Consider the following 19719-nt stretch of genomic DNA (forward strand, 5'->3'; position numbering starts at 1 on the left):
AAGAATAATAGCAAGTATAAGTAGAAGTGAACAAACTATAGCCCGGTTAATGATTAACGATAATGATTATTGAGTGCACACAAACTTTTCTGTGTAAGAACAACAGGATCAGTCATTCGCTTCGCCCAATCCCTTTTAGAAATCCCTGCCTTTAGATTTTCAAAGACGACACTTGCTCTTTGTTTAAAGCTATGATCAATTGAACCACAGACAATGCACGCAAGTAGATCTTATACCATATGGACTTTCGTGGCCGAATCTGACTACCATACCGACCTGAAAATTCGGAGGTGATTTTAACGTCCTCTTCTCAAGGATGGCGGTCAGTTGAGAAACTATTCACTGAATTAGTATTGATAGGCAAATAGCCTATCAACAGCCAATATACAGTGGTATATGAATAATGAGAGGGCCCATCAGTATGCGTAAATAATAATTTTTCGTGAAATAATTTGTCCACCGGACGGGTGAAGATGGCTGACACACGCTGTGCTCTCCCCACTCCTCCGTCACTACATTATCGGCTCATGTGGAGACTTGTATGTCTCACTCTCTCGGGGGAGTCCGAGGGTGGCGGACCTTCTGGCTTGGTGGGTATCCCGGGATCGTCCTAGGCTGACCAGTGGCGACCAGGGGGGACTAGGGCTGACCACTACTGACCAGCTGACCAATGGTGAGCATACGATGACCAATAGTGACCAGTTACTGACCAGTGGTGAGCCTTGCTTAAATATCCCCTCTCTCTCTTATTTTTCTGATTTGAAGCTTGCTCGTTAATTTTTGACTACCGTTTGATGAAAAATTGGGTTTATTGAATTTATCGGTTTTCGTTTCGTTACTGTGAATATTTCCACCATTTTGACATACAATGAGATATTCTATTAACTGGTTCTTTTATTATTTCGGCAATTGTTGCGTTACGTTAACCATCTGAAAGATCACTCTGAAAGAAAATGATTCTCTATGGGGTATTTCCTTCGATCGTTTACTGTTTCTGTTTCCAATTCTTTCTTGAACTCGTATCTGTCTGTCGATTAATCTGAATTTTGATCTCGATTTTGTTTGCGAAATTGCTTTGTCGATTTCACTACTTGTGGTATTAGTTGAATCTGACTTGGTAAAATATTCCTAATTTCGTAGAATATTTTTACTGGTCAGCTAAGTTCACCAGCATCGTCTATCAATTAATCTGAATTTTTATTTTGACTTTATTTGTGAAATTGTTCTGTCGTTTGGACTGAGCGTATTTAATATATTTTGTCTGATATTGTTTAATTTATTAATATTTTCACTTCCTTATCACGTGTTCTACATTTCTTTAGGTAGGTCTACCCATCGAGAAACATTTATTCTGTGTAGGAATATTTCAGAATTTCTTAGCTTATTCGATACATCAGCTGAACAAATTAATTCTCCATTTGTCGAATCACAGATGGATTGGTTAGGGTTTATTAAATTTTCCTTAATATGATACTAATACAAGTATTAGTTTTTGTTTCAGCTCAGATCTATTGCAGATCGATTCCAAGGACATCGGGGGAAGATGCCACAACCGCCGAGGGATTCATCTGCTGAAGGAGTCATCCGCCGAGGGACATATAATTCTAAGTACATTAGACTTAAGCTTTGAACTTTAAAATTAACGTCGAAGATTTCTTTATTATACGTATCACCGCGCTCTACCAAGCAATTATTAAACAAGTAGCTTCTTCTCTCGCTCGTTCCCTCGTTCCTAGCTTCGGTCACCACTGTTTCATCGATTGAAACATGTGATCGGCCGTGTATCTGGTCCGAAAGATCTAATCGCCTTCCCTTGGTAAGCTTGGTTGAGGGAAAACGGCACTTCGCTGGAAGGTGTGGAGTTTCCGTATTCTGCGGAAACGCATACCTTCCAGCGGAAGTCGACACCGTTTCAGGTACTCTCTCTTTGTCAGACAGCCTAAGTCGGGTCCTTCGGGCTCCCGGCGGGTTGCGTTGGAGAAATGGAGACCTCGATTCGGGGTTGCAGTTCTCTGTTTTCTTGTTGAGATCGAGTTAGCAAGAGCAGTAGGTTCGATCCTCGGATCCGCTGCACGGTTCAGCGTCGCGTCGCGTCGCGTCGCGTATCCCACGATTTAGCTTCATCCCTCTTTTTAACCAGATAATTGCTTGGTACAACTAATATCCAAGGAACTTTGTTTCCTTCTATCGTCCGAATTTTAGATTCAACTTGACTAAACTTGAACTTCGACGTTAATTTTAAGTCCCTATTGTATGCGTCTCCCAATATTGCCAAGTAATTATTTAACAAGTAGCTTCTCTCGACTCGTTATCTCGTTTCTTGCTTCGGTCACCACTGTTTCGTCGAACGAAACATGTGATTGGCCGTCCAGTTTGTCCGAAAGATCTAGTCGCCTGCCAATGATAGATCGATTTCTAGAAATAGAAATCAATCTACCAAGGGTAGTGTTGATTCGATCCGAAGATCTGCTGCACGGTTCAGCATCGCGTCGCGTCGCGTTGCCCACGATTTAGCTTCGTCCCTCTTTTAAACAAAATAATTACTTGGCATGGCTAATCTAGTTTCTAAGGATGTAAAAGGGAGATCGATGGAACCTGGATTCCATCTATCTCCCTTCGGGTCTCCACTCGCAGCAACCTCCTCGTGGTGAGACCTGGTAATCGGTGTTACCCACGATAAAGAAGTTCTTCTTCGTGGATAACACCGAGCTAATGGCTGCGAATTAAAAACTGTTCTTTAAGATACTAGAGAAAATTATACTATTTAAGGGGGGAAATTTCTCTTTTTTATCCCTTTTAATGTTTGGGGGTTTAAGAATTATTTACTAAATCCGTTTTCCTATAGAGATCGAGTTAGGAAGGGCAGTAGGTTCGATCCTCGATTTACCTTCATACCTTTTTAAACGAAAGAATTACTTGGTACAACTAAACTAGAAGATCGAAGGAATACTTCGAGCTGCTTCCTTCTATCTCTTTAGTTTAGTAATCTAGCTTGTAGGAATGTAAAAGGGAGATAGATGGAATCAAAGTTCCATCGATCCTTCGGGTCTCCACTTGCAGCAACCTCCTCGTGGTGAGACCTGGGTAATATTATGTAGCGTTTAATTAATAATCGTATCACTCTTAGCTGGGTAATGCAATTATTAATTAAAAACTAAATAATATTAGCAAATTGGCTGCGATCCGCTTTGCATAGGACATCATAAATATAGAGCTTCTTCGCTAGGTGTTAGTTTTGATTCTCATTGATTAATCAAAGATTCTAGAGTATTGTCAGAGACGAGGTATACGAGTAAATCTTTCACCCAATGTATTTTTTCAAATCATTTTAAAAAAATTATTATATATGCTCCAACCTAGCACGAAGCCATAGTGCTTAACACGTTGATTGCCATATTGGTCACTGATGACCAGTGCTTCAAACTTATATACGTACATACAGGGTGTTCGGCCACCCCTGGAAAAAATTTTAATGAGAGATTCTAGACGCCAAAATAAGACGAAAATCAAGAATACCAATTTGTTGATGGAGGTTTCGTTAAAAAGTTATTAACAATTAAATTCAAAAATTGCAAATCGTTCTGGAAAAATTATTTTCGATTGCGGGGGTCAATTACAATCATTTTTGGTGAATACACATACTTCCGAAATCCTACCCACTTTCGAGAAAAAAATTCTAGTAAGTGCTGAAAGTTTTGGGTGAAAAAAAAGACTTTCGAATCGTCTTGGAAAAATTATTTTTAGTTGCAGGGGTCAATTGCAAGCATTTTTGGTCAACAGACATACCCCCGAAATCCTACTCAGTTTCGAGAAAAAAATTCCTTACCGAAAATCTAATTCCTGGTCAGAAATGTCTACCCGAATTTTTATGCGAATCTTTAAAACGTCATAACTTCTGAACGGATTGGACGATTTTAATGTTTAAAAAAGCAAACTACGCGTATTTTGATGGAGAATATGTAGAAATTGCAAAAATATTCGAAAAGTTGGTCCTTGACCCCGCAAAATGAGAAAAACCCCATAAAAATGGTCCAATTTTCAAAAAGCCATAACTCCTACAATTGTGAATATATTTCAATGAAACTTTTTTCTGAAGTAGAGCTCATGGGTACCTACAAAAAAGTATTAGAAAATTTTTCTGTAGGGCGTCAAACAAAATTACTAAAAATGAAAAACGAATTTTTAAGAAAAATCGACAGGGGGTAGGTGCCTAAATTTTTCGGCGAAAAAAAAATTTTTAATTAATTCTGAAAAAATTATTTTCGGTTGCGGGGGTCAATTACAATCATTTTTGGTTAATAGACATATCCCCGAAATCCTACTCATGTTCGAGAAAAAAATTCTGATGTAAAGTGTCGTGTACCTCGTCTGTGAGACAAGTGCCTAGACGTGACATCTAACGCATTTTTCAGGTCCATGGGGTTCTAGAGCCCCATTACCATGTCGGTATCACTCGCAACCTTACCAACGGGCTATAGGAAACGGTCACAGCACTTAATAAGGTAGGAAATGAAATTAGAGGAATTCTTTTCTTCTTAAACAAACTGAAGCTGTACGGACCAGAGTCGGGCATCAATTGCGATTGAAAATTTAGCAACCAGAATTAAGTCGCGGTTAAAAATTGGGAACAGCCGACTCAGGCACCGGAGAAATTCAGCTGATGCAGCTAAATCAGCTGCTTTGTAATTGTTGGATACTACCCTGGAAAGTAAACGCGAAAAATTCTCATTGTTCGCAACACTAAATGGAATTTTACAATTAATGTAAATTATTTGCAACTGTACCTAGGCAAAGAAACGCGAATAAATCATACTGCGCAAGGCTGATAACAAACCGCTATCAAAATTCTTATTCGCGACACTACTCTGAATGAAAACGCGAAAAATATTCATCATTCGCAACTCTAATTGTTTTCGTGATATATTTATCTTAGTGGCAACGCTACCCTAGAAGCAAATGCGATAATATTCATATACCGCGACACTAATAAAATCGCATATTGAATAATGCGCAACGCTAATATTACCAATGCGAACAGCCGTTCAAGGCTGCTTTGTGATGCTGGAGAAGGTACTATCTGAAAAACTACAAGTACTACAACTACAGGCGACAACAGTGACATAATAGGAACATGGAATGACTCTCCATCCTCATCCGAAGATGAAGATGAAGAACCATTTGTTGCAGCCCACTCTTGCGACAGTTTGTCAGGGCCTCTTCGACTCCCGAGAGTCTCTTCTTTCTTCGGCGGTCCTGCCAAAGCCTGAAACTTAAATCTACGCTCGAGATTCCGTGCAATACACAGTCCTCCAACGATTCTACGAATCGTTATCGGAACAGGTGTGGAGAAACTCGAACGGGACGAGCGTTTCGGAGATCCTACCGCGAACGAACGCGACCGCGAAGAGCGACTGTAAAGCCGCGCGATTCCAAAAATCGAAAGTAAAACCAAAACAAACGGAACAATCCGTTTGGATCGGCTAACGTTTCGATTCTCTAAATCGAACTACAGGTACAGGACCTGTGCCAGTCCTGCCCTGACCCTACCTACTTATATCTAACACACATACCAGAAAGTAAGTTACCTACCTACCTAACACTATATTTAAAAAATTGCAAAACTCATTCTCGCAAACATACGCTCCACGGTTCTCACACATGATGTCCGGGCGCAAAAGCCTACACTAGAGAGGACGCCCCGGGGTTCCTCCGACACCCGAACATTCCACACAACATTCATACTCTAATGTGTACGTACCAATACCTGAAATCAACCGACAAAGACTAGTGACCATTGTGTATTTCAAGTAACTTTCAAATAATAGAAGCTTTGATAAAATGATTTACTACATTCTGCTATTTAGAATCAAGCAATTAATTGCATCTACGTTTCATTAAATATTTTATGTTATTGTCTTCGAGCATGCAAAAAGTATAGACAAGGTAGAATAGAATTTTATTTGTAAATTATATTAAAGTTTTAAAACGACGCAATTCCGCAGCCTAACCACACACACACACACATGTGAAATTGCGTCGCGCATGATACACTAATTCAATGTCAGTCGCACATAGATATTATTCGGAATTTTTAGAAACTAAGTCATCGTGCTCGTTGCCTTCGCTCACGCAAGTAACACCTGGGCACTTGAGTGAGTTTAGGCAATGAACACGGAAAGGTATCCTGCAAATCCTGAACTAGAAAAAGTGGTTACTGTAAATACTAGCGTATAACGAAATAGTATTTATATATTCTTTCTTATTTTATTTCTTTTAGTGGACCTTATATTTCTGATAAATAAAGAGCAAAATTTTAATATACAATAATAATAAAAAATATTATTAGTAAAGGAAATTATTTTGTTAAAATTGAATTTTCTAAGATGAAAGGCTTTACAATAAAACAATTTACTTTGAAAATTTAAGGAAAAATTATTGAAGCAAACTTATGAAAATATTTAACCCTTGAGTAATTCTGTTGTCAAAGCGCATTTTTTAAAGATGAAAGTAGTATATAATGCATGTTACTTTGACTCGAGAATTTACCCATCGCGAAACGTCTTTTTGTACATGAATTGTAACATCAAATTTTTGAATAAGAAAAGACTTTAATGCCTTCGATAATAAGTCATCAAATTATATTTTCATATGAAGCCCGAACAATATAAAAAACAATCAATATTACAAATCAAAGAATTTATTTTTATGTTTTGACAAATTACACGTTATATTAAAAATCGCGGAGCACAAAAAGACCCTAGCCTGATCTATAAAATAAAACAATATACATATGTTCCTATTCACGGGTACAAAAAATACCCGTGGTCACTACTCGCCAAAAATACTACGTATACAACTGGACACCCATGTTGTTTCGGACCTTTCGTCCTACAACATGATTGGGGACCAGAGGAACAAAAACTCATGCGACTCACCGACCGTTGACTATGATGTACCCCTAGGTAGACCTCTGCGATGCTGCTTCCCAGTGTAGTCATCAACGAAATTGTCTGCATGGTCCTGCTGGTTGCCAGGATGTAGGGATGAAATCTAGAAACTGTAAAGAATAAGGAAACAATTATAATCTACCATAAAAATTAAAAACAATTCGTAACTTAATATAAAAGTATCTACATGCACAAAACTGAGCAATACTTACATTTTTTGCTCGTGGACATCGCCCAAAACTCCTCTTCAGTGATGCACTGATTCTAATACCGATAACGAGTTACTCTGCTTCTCAAAGAAACAATGGAAAAAAATATTTAAAAAAATGGTAAACTAACGCGACCGAAAATCAAAGTCGGCGAACAAGAGGCTCTACTGTCGCGATTTCGAAAGCAAAGAACCACGACGCTCTGGAAAATATATAAAAATGCGCGATATACACTGAATCGACTTCCGCGTGTGTCTAAAGTATAAACGAAACTCTACTCGAAGCAACTGTGCTTCGAAAAACAATAAACTAATCTACGCAACAAACACTGATTCTACCGACCGCATTGCGCGCGGTCACTAAAATTTCTGAAAAAAATGCTGAAATAAGAAATAAGAAATAATTAAGTAATCACTCAGACATGTCTATTTATAGATTTAGTATTAAATTTGACCGATAAAAACACAAAAACATGTAAATATATATAGGTACAAACTCACTTGTTGTAACGAAGTTGATTCCCCCAATATGCCATTTTCAATTCCTTCCATTTGCCATTTCCAAACATGGCGTCGATTGCATGCCGATAGCGTCCCTTCCAGTCGAACTCGAACAATCAGAATCTGTAACAGGAATAAAACACATATTACGATCCAATGTGCTAAAATAAATGTACCTATAACGTAATTAAACATTGACTGAACCCGAAATATGGTCCATGAATTGTTAATTATGTTTACAGATTTCATAATTGTCTACAATTATGTATGGGAAGAGAATGTACGAAACAGATCAAACATTTTTCGCGATTCCGATTGACTTGAACGTCAGAAACGTGTTAATATTAAATGAAAGCACTAACAGACAGTAAAGGAAAGTACTACGAGCGATTTGAAACATTAAGATGACAATAATTAAAAATTACATACCTCATTAGTCGCGAATCCTGTCACTGCATCTCATGTCACGAGTTTCCAGAGGACGAATGACTGACAGGAACGGACGTGTCTCCCGCGGGGGCGATGAGTGGGGAGAGGGTTAAGGTGGTCACGTAGTCCAACGTCTCGACTCTCGATTTGTATTTCCGAAGAAAAGGTTAAACCTTATATCTCGAATAACTGAAAATAAATAAAGTACATACATAAAATAAATGCAAAAAGATATCAGATTAACAATTAATTAATGATTTATTGTCTTTATATCCTTGTAACGTCACAATGAGTAACAGCCAATCACAGGCGCTGCTTGAACATCGAATATCGATCTGTTAATCGACCTACAAGTAACTAGATCGATTGAAATATATTAATTATAACTATAGAAATATATAACGTGTAATTATTAACTTTTAATCTAGATTGCAATGAGTTTCTCACATAAATGTTCCTTTCGTGTATAGTATATTTTCGAAAATTATTTATTTCAGTTTTCACTAGATTTACATAAAAATCTATCTTGAGTCTGTGTCGATAACGTTGGGCTTGATTTATGTTAAGAAGTTGGTAGTACAGACATAAACGAAGTGTGAAATAGATGTCCGAGAAGAACATTTTTTCGTAACACACGGATTAAGGGCACAGGCAATGCATAGTTGAGATGTGTAAAGCAACTTTTTTTTCGTGTCGCACGGACAAGGAATTTGAGAGCGCAGCTGCAAGGTGAAGTCGAGCGCGGCCAGTGTCCGCGAAGATAAACAGAATCTAACCGAGCGTTGAAAAAACAACAAGCGTATCAAATAACTGACTCTGGCTTACGAATGCTAGCAACGGTAATAATAAAATTACTTTTATAAAATATTGGAAAATACAAAAGAAATAGATTCAGACAAGCAATAGACTAGGACAGTATTTAGTGGGAGTCCTATGACGCAAAGGAAAAACATCGAGAAAAATGAATGTCTTCTTATATTCTATATATATTATTTGTCTACTGTCGTTGCATTCACAAAATTTGTATAAAAAGCATTGATTAAAATAGTGACAATTAATGTATTTTAATCGATCTAGTTATTTGTGTGTCGATTAACAGATCGATATTACATCTTGAAACAGCGCCTGTGATTGGCTGTTACTCATTGTGACGTTACAAGGATATAAAGACAATAAATCATTAATTAATTGTTAATCTGATATCTTTTTGTACTTATTTTATGTATGTACTTTATTTATTTTCAGTTATTCGAGATATAAGGTTTAACCTTTTCTTCGGAAATACAAATCGAGAGTCGAGACGTTGGCTACGTGACCACCTCAGCCCGCTCCCCACCCATCGCCCCCGCGGGAGACACGTCCGTTCCTGTCCGTCATTCGTCTTCTGGAAACTCGTGTGATGAGATGCAGTGCCAGGCTTCGCGTCTAACGAGGTACGTAATTTTTAATTATTGTCATCTTAATGTTCCAAATCGCTCGTAGTACTTTCCTTTACTGTCTGTTAGTGCTTTCATTTAATATTAACACGTTTCTGACGTTCAAGTCAATCGGAATCGCGAAAAATGTTTGATCTGTTTCGTACGTGCTCTTCTCATACATAATCGTAGACAATTATGAAATCTGTAAACATAATTAACAATTCATGGACCATATTTCGGGTTCAGTCAATGTTTAATTACGTTATAGGTACATTTATTTTAACGCATTGGATCGTAATATGTGTTTTATTCCTGTTACAGATTCTGATTGTTCGAGTTCTACTGGAAGGGACGCTATCGGCATACAATCGACGCCATGTTTGGAAATGGCAAATGGAAGGAATTGAAAATGGAATATTGGGGAAATCAACTTCGTTACAACAAGTGAGTTTGTACCTATATATGTTTACATGTTTTTGTGTTTTTATCGGTAAAATTTAATACTAAATCTATAAATAGACATGTTTGAGTGATTACTTAATTATTTCTTATTTCTTATTTCAGCATTTTTTTCAGAAATTTTAGTGACCGCGCGCAATGCGGTCAGTAGAATCAGTGTTTGTTGCGTAGATTAGTTTATTGGTTTTCGAAGCACAGTTGCTTCGAGTAGAGTTTCGTTTATACTTTAGACACACGCGGAAGTCGATTCAGTGTATATCGCGCATTTTTATATATTTTCCAGAGTGTCGTGGCTCTTTGCTTTCGAAATCGCGACAGTAGAGCCTCTTGTTCGCCGACTTTGATTTTCGGTCGCGTTAGTTTACCATTTTTTTAAATATTTTTTTCCATTGTTTCTTTGAGAAGCAGAGTAACTCGTTATCGGTATTAGAATCAGTGCATCACTGAAGAGGAGTTTTGGGCGATGTCCACGAGCAAAAAATGTAAGTATTGCTCAGTTTTGTGCATGTAGATACTTTTATATTAAATTACGAATTGTTTTTAATTTTTATGGTAGATTATAATTGTTTCCTTATTCTTTGCAGTTTCTAGATTTCATCCCTACATCCTGGCAACCAGCAGGACCATGCAGACAATTTCGTTGATGACTACACTGGGAAGCAGCATCGCAGAGGTCTACCTAGGGGTACATCATAGTCAACGGTCGGTGAGTCGCATGTGTTTTTGTTCCTCTGGTCCCCAATGATGTTGTAGGATGAAAGGTCCGAAACAACACGGGTGCCCAGTTGTATACGTAGTATTTTTGGCGAGTAGTGACCACGGGTATTTTTTGTACCCGTGAATAGGAACATTTGTGCATTATTTTAATTTGTAGTTCAGGTTAGGGTCTTCTTGTACTCTGTGTTTTTTAGATATCATAAATAAATATTTTACAGAATAATAAATAGTTTTTATTAAGAACATTTATAAATGAAAATATATTAAATATTTTCTTTACTTATTTTTTACTTTTATTTTAAAATGACTATTCTAATAATACTGTAGATATATGGAATATATATTATTGAATATTAATTGTTTCCTTAATTACTACAAAATATGATGTATTTCACGTACAAGAAGACAATTCGCGACTGGTAGATTTTTGAGTCAAAGTAACAAGCATTGTATACTATTTTCATTTTTCTCTAAATTTACTTTGACGACAAAATCGACCGAGACTATTTAAATATTTGAATTAATAGTTCAATGAAATTATTTAAACAAATACTAAATTAATAAAATTAATACTTAATGAAAGTGTTTCCTTTTACATAATTAAATTTTAATTACAATAATTTTCTTTAATAATAACATTTTTCATATTTTAATATTAACGTGTTTTGTTTTTAATACATTCAAACAAAAAGTTGAGTTATTTTAACTAGAAATGAATTGAAAAATGCCGTCTCTATTATTTATTAACCACTTTTTCTAGTTCAGGATTTACAGGATACCTTTCCGTGTTCATTGCCTAAACTCACCCAAGTGCCCAGGTGTTACTTGCGTGAGCAAAGGCAACGAGCACGATGACTTAGTTTCTAAAAATTCCGAATAATATCTATTTGCGACTGACATTGCGCTAGTGTATCGTGCGCGACGCAATTTCACATGTGTGTGTGTGTGTGTGGTTAGGCTGCGGAATTGCGTCGTTTTAAAACTTTAACATAATTTACATATAAAATTCTATTCTACCTTGTCTATACTTTTTGCATGCTCGAAGACAATAACATAAAATATTTAATGAAACGTAGTTGCAATTAATTGCTTGATTCTAAATAACAGAATGTAGTAAATCATTTTATCAAAGTTTCTATTATTTGAAAGTTACTTGAAATACGCAATGGTCACTAGTCTCTGTCGGTTGATTTCAGGTATTGGTACGTACACATTAGAGTGTGAATGTTGTGTGGAATGTTCGGGTGTCGGAGGAACCCCGGGGCGTCCTCTCTAGTGTAGGCTTTTGCGCCCGGACATCATGTGTGAGAACCGTGGAGCGTATGTTTGCGAGAATGAGTTTTGCAATTTTTTAAATATAGGGTTAGGTAGGTAGGTAACTTACTTTCTAGTATGTGTGTTAGATATAAGTAGGTAGGGTCAGGGCAGGACTGCCACAGGTCCTGTACCTGTAGTTCGATTTAGAGAATCGAAACGTTAGCCGATCCAAACGGATTGTTGCGTTTGTTTTGGTTTTACTTTCGATTCCTGAAATCGCGCGGCTTTACAGTCGCTCTTCGCGGTCGCGTTCGTTCGCGGTAGGATCCCCGAAACGCTCGTCCCGCTCGAGTTTTTCCACACCTGTTCCGATAACGATTCTACGAATCGTTGGAGGACTATGTATTGCACGGAATCTCGAGCGTAGGTTTAAGTTTCAGGCTCTGACAGGACCGCCGAAGAAAGAAGAGACTCTCGGGAGTCGAAGAGGCCCTGACAAACTGTCGCAAGAGTGGGCTGCAACAAATGGTTCTTCATCTTCATCTTCGGATGAGGATGGAGAGTCATTCCATGTTCCTATTATGTCACTGTTGTCGCCTGTAGTTGTAGTACTTGTAGTTTTTCAGATCAACAGCCAGTATTTTGGAGCAGATCGTGGTTTGCGTTAGTGTTGCGGAACGCAAATGATCGCGTTTGTTTTAAAAATAACGTTGCACATAATTTGGATTTATCGTGATTACTTTTAGCGTTGCGAACGTTGAATATTTTCGCGTTTTCATTCAGAGTAATTTTGCGAATATGAATTAATACCGGTTTGCTATTAGCGTTACGAAGTACAAATTATTCGCGTTGCTTATCTAGATATCTTTGCAAATATTTAGTTTTATAGATAACTTTACAGTTGTGAACGATGAAAATTTTTCGCGTTTTTTTCAGGGTAGTGTTGCGTATACGAACTAATTTCGGATTGCATTAGTAAAAATGTAGATATTATCGCATTGTAATTACAATGAACCGATTTTGATTACTTTTAGATTTGCGATCGGTTATATTCCTCGCGTTTGCTTTTGGTGTAGCGTTGCGTATAGTCACTGATCGCGTTTGTTTGTAACATTGGTAGTATGGGCATCAACATCATGATACAGCCTGATGTATTACAATTTAAAATAAAAAATAGAGGATTTGCGGTGTACTTGTCGATGAGGTACATCCTTAGGTATCTTAATAATCTTGAAATTTTTAAATACTCTTAATCGATTGGTTACTTCAATGAAATTAATCGATTAATGCACAATTCTGGATCTTAGAGTTTCCATTTCGTTAAAAAATACTAAAATTTTTGTAATTTCATTTTCTGTCTCACTTCCTCTTGTGTTTATTCCTAAATCTGTTGGTAATGTTGCGAGTGACATGAAAATGGTAATGGGGCTCTAGAGCCCCCTAGAAATGAGTCAAAAAAATACATTGGGTAAGAGACAATCTAACTGCCATACCGACCTAAAAATTCGGTGGTGATTTTAACGTCCTCTTCTCATGGATGGCGGTCAGTTGAGAAACTATTCACTGGATTAGTGTTGATGGGTAGGCAGCTGTAGCGCGTGCATAAATACATGTGAGTCGCCTATGGAAGGGATTGAAATGCATTTCTAAATCTGTTGGTAACGTTGCGAGTGACACGAAAATGGTAATGGGCTCTAAAGCCCCATAAAAATGGGCCGAAAAAATACATTGGATGTAAGATCTACTCGTATAGTTCGTCTGTGGTAACGTCTACTCTTATATTTTGTCTGTGATGTCAGTAGTAATCAACGTTCGATCAAAGCGAGTTCTGCATAGAAGTGATTTTTATACGATGATGTTGTTAAGTATGTTCGTTTAGAATTACATGACTATTATCCGCAGAAATATGCATTATTGAGGTAATCGAGTTAGAACGAATAAACGGGTCTGTCTTTACGCTTTGGTCTATTTCAAAAATTGACAGGAAGAAGCGGCTAAAACGAGTCGATTAGGTACTGCCATCTAGCGACAAGATGCTCAACGAGTAGAATATCGGCTGTCGAGCAGGGTTGTCGACAGAACAGATCGCAAATTTTATTCGTTAATTCACTTTACGTTTCATTCGTAAATAAACGGATATGTGAAATCGTCATTCAGGCAAGTAAAGCCGCAGACAAAAACTAATTTATGAATAAATGTAAAGTTCATTAACGGGGAATAAAATTTACCCTCACTTTGTAACGTTGGATAGGTCAAAAAGTTTTCTTGCCTTTGTCGGTAGAGTAATGTCGTGCCCCATATGCATGCATAACTAAAAAGTTTAAATGTGTCTTCTAAAAGAATAACTGTTGTTTAGTTGTAAAGAGTTAAAAATATATTCGAGTAGAAATAAATTCCGTGTTCCGAGTCGCATAATTCCAAGGCCGACAATGAGTAAAAAGTGACCGGGCGGCATCCACTGCCGGAGGTTTGTCATCAATCAGGAAAATATTACATGGGCAGACAAACAGAAATAGAAATAGACATATTTTCACCGTCAGGGAGGTTGCAGAGAAAATAATCGTCCTTTTTCGACGTTTTACCCACTAAGGACACTCGTTTTCGTTCATTCGAGCATAATAAATTCGTTTATCGTTTCATCTGGGCGAGCGTTGCACAACGCGGCTAGAAGATACGAAAGCGAGCAGGGGTTGATCGTGAAAGAGGGGTAACTTCGTGCCGAGGCTACGAGGCGGTGGCAGTGGTGGTGGTGGCGGCGGTGGTGGTGGTGGTGGTGGTTGGCGATGGTCATTTGTGGGAGCTGAACTGACTTCTTGGGGGGACGAAATGTCTCTTGCGATCCCAGGTTGAGATACCGGACACGCTACACCCTTTCGAGGCTCTCTTAACCCTCTCTTGCGTCTCGCTGCTCCCTGTCCCCTCTCGCCGTTCGAGTGATGTCCACCACGACACGCCACAACGCGACCGGAGACATCGAGATTGTCTTCGGACGGGGGGTTGTGTAAAAGAACATACGAACGTATTTTTGCCTCGGCCGCGGAAAGAATTGCCTCGACACGCACGACCTAGCTGTCTCTCACGAAAAGGAATATGTACTGCCGAACCACTCGTAAATAACGTCGTGTTCAACGTAGTTCTTTTTGGTATCGCGTTATGTATAAGGGATTTAAACGACGAATCAACCGATAAATTTAACGCGCGTAAAAATTACTATAGAATACGATAGAAGGTTAAAGAATAATAATTTGTCGAGCAATTAAGAAAGCATATCATTTGCTGGAATTGATTTCTACGAAAATATAGGAGAGAATACATAAATTGGCGGTACACGTCGCACTCGGTGAACCAGGGGAATACCTATTAGTTATCGATTACTGAAATCAGAAAATTTCGCGGAGATCACGCGAACGCGAGAAGATTGTTCATGCGTGCGCGGACCAGACGCCGGTTCTTAATAACCATCGTGTCCCCGAGTATGCTTTCCTTCCGTTCATCGATCTATTCACCCTTGAGCGCGCGTTAATACGTTCGTTTTTCATCCGTCTCCGCGACACGGAACAGCCTCGTGTTTCATCACGGATTATGGAATAACAATGAATGGAAATGCGAGCACTGCGTAGGAAGCAGGCCGTGACACGGCTGGTTTTGAGCGACATGTTTACAAGTTTCACTCGACTCCCTTCTCGTGTTCGAGAATCGGTTCTGCTCTAAACGCAACAAGCGCGCTTGCGCGTAAAACGCTGTTTCGAGTCGGTTCGTGGCGAACGCGAGTCCTTCGTACCGTACGAGTCCAAAGAGTCCGCTTTTGGTTGGTCCACTAGACGCGTGTATTTTCATCGAAAAGGAGAGCAGGCCAGGTCGCGTATTCGCATAAAGAGCAGGAAGACCGTATAGTGGTCGCAAGAGGTATGATAAGCTGTGCGCATACTTGACGCGAGTACTTCCAGTACCCTGCGATATTCGCTCGAGTACTGTGCCTGGGCAGCCGGTATCAGCGCTGCGAGACACGGCAACGCAGCTCCTGGACATGCCACCGAGATCACCAACTAGATATCGTCCGCTCGTATTTATGGCTACCAAGATTTCGCATTATTAGGGCCATTTACCGTTTTCGCCCTATAATACCGCGGCGTATGGCTACCTCGAGAGGGTGGAGAACCACCTTGAATCACGGATTCAGTAAGTTTCAGGGACGTCGGCCCTCGAACGCGAACTAACTTGAAATCTAACCAACAGATACCCATATTCGAGTCTCCTTTTAACCCTATTCTATTCGATACAAATCAATACGAATTTTGTTTCACACGGTGTCGCCCAATGGTAGATGATTAAACATTTCGACAAACTAACGATCGTTCCTTTTCTCGGTAACTATTGCATAATTGCTCTACTTTTTGCTTTGTCATTAAACAAGAAGAAGATACCGGACAGTAGACACTGCTATTACGTGCAATTATCGATCATAAATTCCGACTTTGTTGAATTAATTAATGGACCGACGCGACGTACCGTCCAACGAGCGGAGAAAATTCAAGGGCGAGGCCTCTTCCTTCGAACGATGATACTTGTTCAAACATATTATCGATTAATAAACCACTATTACCTTAACGTCCAGCTAGAAATCAAACAAGGGTCGTGTCCCTTGACGATAAATCCTGCGGTGATGCGTCCTCCAATTATTTTTCACCGTTTGCAATTAACTATTCACTCGATGTTTTTAGAACAAAGATCATAAACTATATTTCATTTCCACTCGAACCCGCATTATCCATTAAGAGGACATAATAATAATAATAATAATAGGCGAGTTACTATACGTCAGATCAAACCCTAAATCGTCTATTTTTAATGGTTGTTGTAAATTGTCTGGAGTCCATTAAAGAAGTCGAAAGAAGTCGAAAGACGATAGTCGTTCGTCAAGAGGTTCGAGAAACGATCTATCTCTAGAAGAAACCGTCTTATCGTCAACGTTAACATTCGTTTTCCTGGATGCATTGTCCCGCGATCCAGTCGGGGCAGACTCCTCATTCGTCTCCCATTCAGAATCCTGAGTCTCGACGTTTCCGAATCTCCGAGGCGGTCCATTGTGCTCGGCCCTCGCGTTGCTCTCTCCGTCTCTTTCTTGGTCCCTCTGTCCCTATCTGGCTCGTTCTCTTCTCCTCGCGGTCGATCCCTCTTTCCATACTCGGCAGTCCTCTCGTCCAGAGGTAATGCGGTGCCTCGAGGAGCGCCGAAAGGGTGGATCGAGGGAGGTGAAGAGGGTGAGCGCTCTCGTAGATGGGGTTTTTAGGGGTGGCGACATGGAATCTGGGAATTCGTGTCTCGCGGGGTAGTCTCGGCAGGAGCTCTATCGATTCTCAACGAGACACACCGTCCTCTGCTGTATCTTGTTCTTCCGTACCGTAGAATTCGTTAACGCGAAACCGATCGACTCTCTACCTTTTCCTTCCCTACCCCCGAACGATCATTTATGCCACGATCGCGCGATTACGAAGGATTCGACGAGTTTGCGAATGTGACATTTTAAAAATCGCTCGAGCTTTTTATAATATCGCGGATGTCGCGTAAGCAAAGGACATTTGACATTCCGCAGGAATATCGAGCCGCGTATCTAATAGATGTCTGCAGCAAGATCCCTATCGGTGACGAAAATTCTGTGAAAAAGTAAAAGCGAAGTCGACGGAGTCACGCGGAGAGTGGTGCACGTAACCGATAACCGATAAATCTTGCGATAACGCAACTACTACCAGAGACGCGTGCACCGCACACTCTGAAACGCATTCGTGCAATTTACACCAGTATCGGATTTAGACTTGTTTCTAGGGTACAACTACTCTAACAGACGTTAGAAATAGCTCCTCCCGAATCTCATCTTAATCGACACGATCGATCTTTCGATCATCGAATACGTTTTTTTGAATTTTGTATCGTTTAGCGACTCATCGGTCCGAAGGCGTCCTTGATTTCGACACCGCTTCAAAACAGATGGCGGAGACCGATACGATAAAGACTCGAGACACGGAGCGAAGGGAAAGAGAAGGCGAACCGCAATATCGTAGCGATAAATCCATCGGGAGTTTATCAGCCGACACTCGGCAACCAGTGCACGTACTCTTGGTATATCCACGGCATGACCAGGAAGGGACGCCATCTTGAGGGTTTCCCCCTTCCGGCCGCGGAGCTGATTCTTTATTGTTTCAATAAGCACAGCACAAGTCCGGCCTTATTAGCGAAATAAACCTCTTTTAACGGCGTTGCCGCGCCCCCCACTTCCACCCCCGTCGCCCCCCCCTCTCTCGATTCGTTTTCTTTTTCTAACCAGAGGAGGGCCAAAGTTGACTCTGCCGGGGAAGGAAAAGTTCTGTCCGGAAAGAGAAGACGAAAGAGATCCAGAAAGGATGAGAGAGGAACGCAAAGGGGTCAAAGGATTCTTGAAAGAGTTCTTTTTCAGGGGACTCCAAAGGGAGAATCGATTGGTTTTTCCACGGGTTCCCATGGAGACCGCGAAGCGAATCGGACTATACACACGATAAACGACCAAGACGTAGAAAGAGCATCGCGCTACCGGCGTAACCACTCTACTTCCCCTATGTCTGTACTCTTGCCTTTTTTCACCAGACGTTCACCCAAAAACGTTAGATTCCTTCTTCGTCTGTTCGTTTCTAAAAAAAAAGAAACTGTTTTTTCCATTTATTCAACGACTGTCTTTTATTCTACGATGTTTCGGTAGATCTCTGCTATATTGGCGTTGTCTGAAAAACGAATGTCCATCGTGGAGTCGGCCATCTTTGTTAGATCGTTTCTCAACTATCAGAAGACCCGACATCGTCGTTCCGTCGTCGTTTCGGTACTCGCGAGAAACAATCGAATGTCGCCGAGTTTATTTTTGGAAGCCTTAATTTAATTCCCGTCTTGCCGAGGGAGAGTCGTTGGAAGAGAGGGAGGGGAACAGGAGGGTGTGTAGAGACCACGGGGAGAGGAACGGAACGGAACGGAACGGAATGGAACGAAACGGAACGAACGGCCGCAGTTAAGAGGCGGATCTTTTGTTTCTTGCCGCTCTCTTACTCGAGATGGTCTTTTTAAGTCACGTCGACCTCTCGAGAGAGGCCAGGTTTATATCCGCTATGGACGATCGATCGTTAGATCGCTCGACTATGCTCGCTTCGGTGCTAAATCGTTAAAAGTTGTACGGATTTTTCTTGTACGCGGTGTCCATAAAAGAATGGTCTCCGTAGCCATCTCGTATTTAACGAAATCATGCCGTCGGATAAATGGTCTTGGTATTTGTGTCTTGTCTAGGACGGAAAATTTCGTCGCTCTGCTAGTCTTTAATTAATGTTTCTGCGAAGCGAGGCCTGGTAAAACCACGGAAGAAGCGCGTCTCTCCACAACCGGACCGGGCGGGCACACATTCCGTATTCGAGAAATACAGTTGATGAAAAGAAGAACGGTATACAATGTATATCGATTGTTTTCACCAACTGCATTCGTTGGGAACAGAACGTGCCTAAACAGACAATATATCGATAATAGATCGGGCTTAAAACGTTCGACAGGCCAAAGACGAAATTCGTTACAAACGAGTCGAGTATTGGTAACGGTGAGATCGAGAAGATGTATCCATAGTTGGTACGCGTTATCTTGCGATACGTACTAGTAACAAGTACAGTTCCTACACGCAAGAACCGTGTCTGTGCACGGTGGTACACGAATCTATGTCTGTATTCGCACAGGTGTATGAGTGCGTGGTAGCTTTGCCAGGAGTCAGTGACACCTCTCG

Source organism: Colletes latitarsis, chromosome 8 (genome assembly GCF_051014445.1).
Source record: "Colletes latitarsis isolate SP2378_abdomen chromosome 8, iyColLati1, whole genome shotgun sequence".
NCBI classification, from domain to species: Eukaryota; Metazoa; Arthropoda; class Insecta; order Hymenoptera; family Colletidae; genus Colletes; species Colletes latitarsis.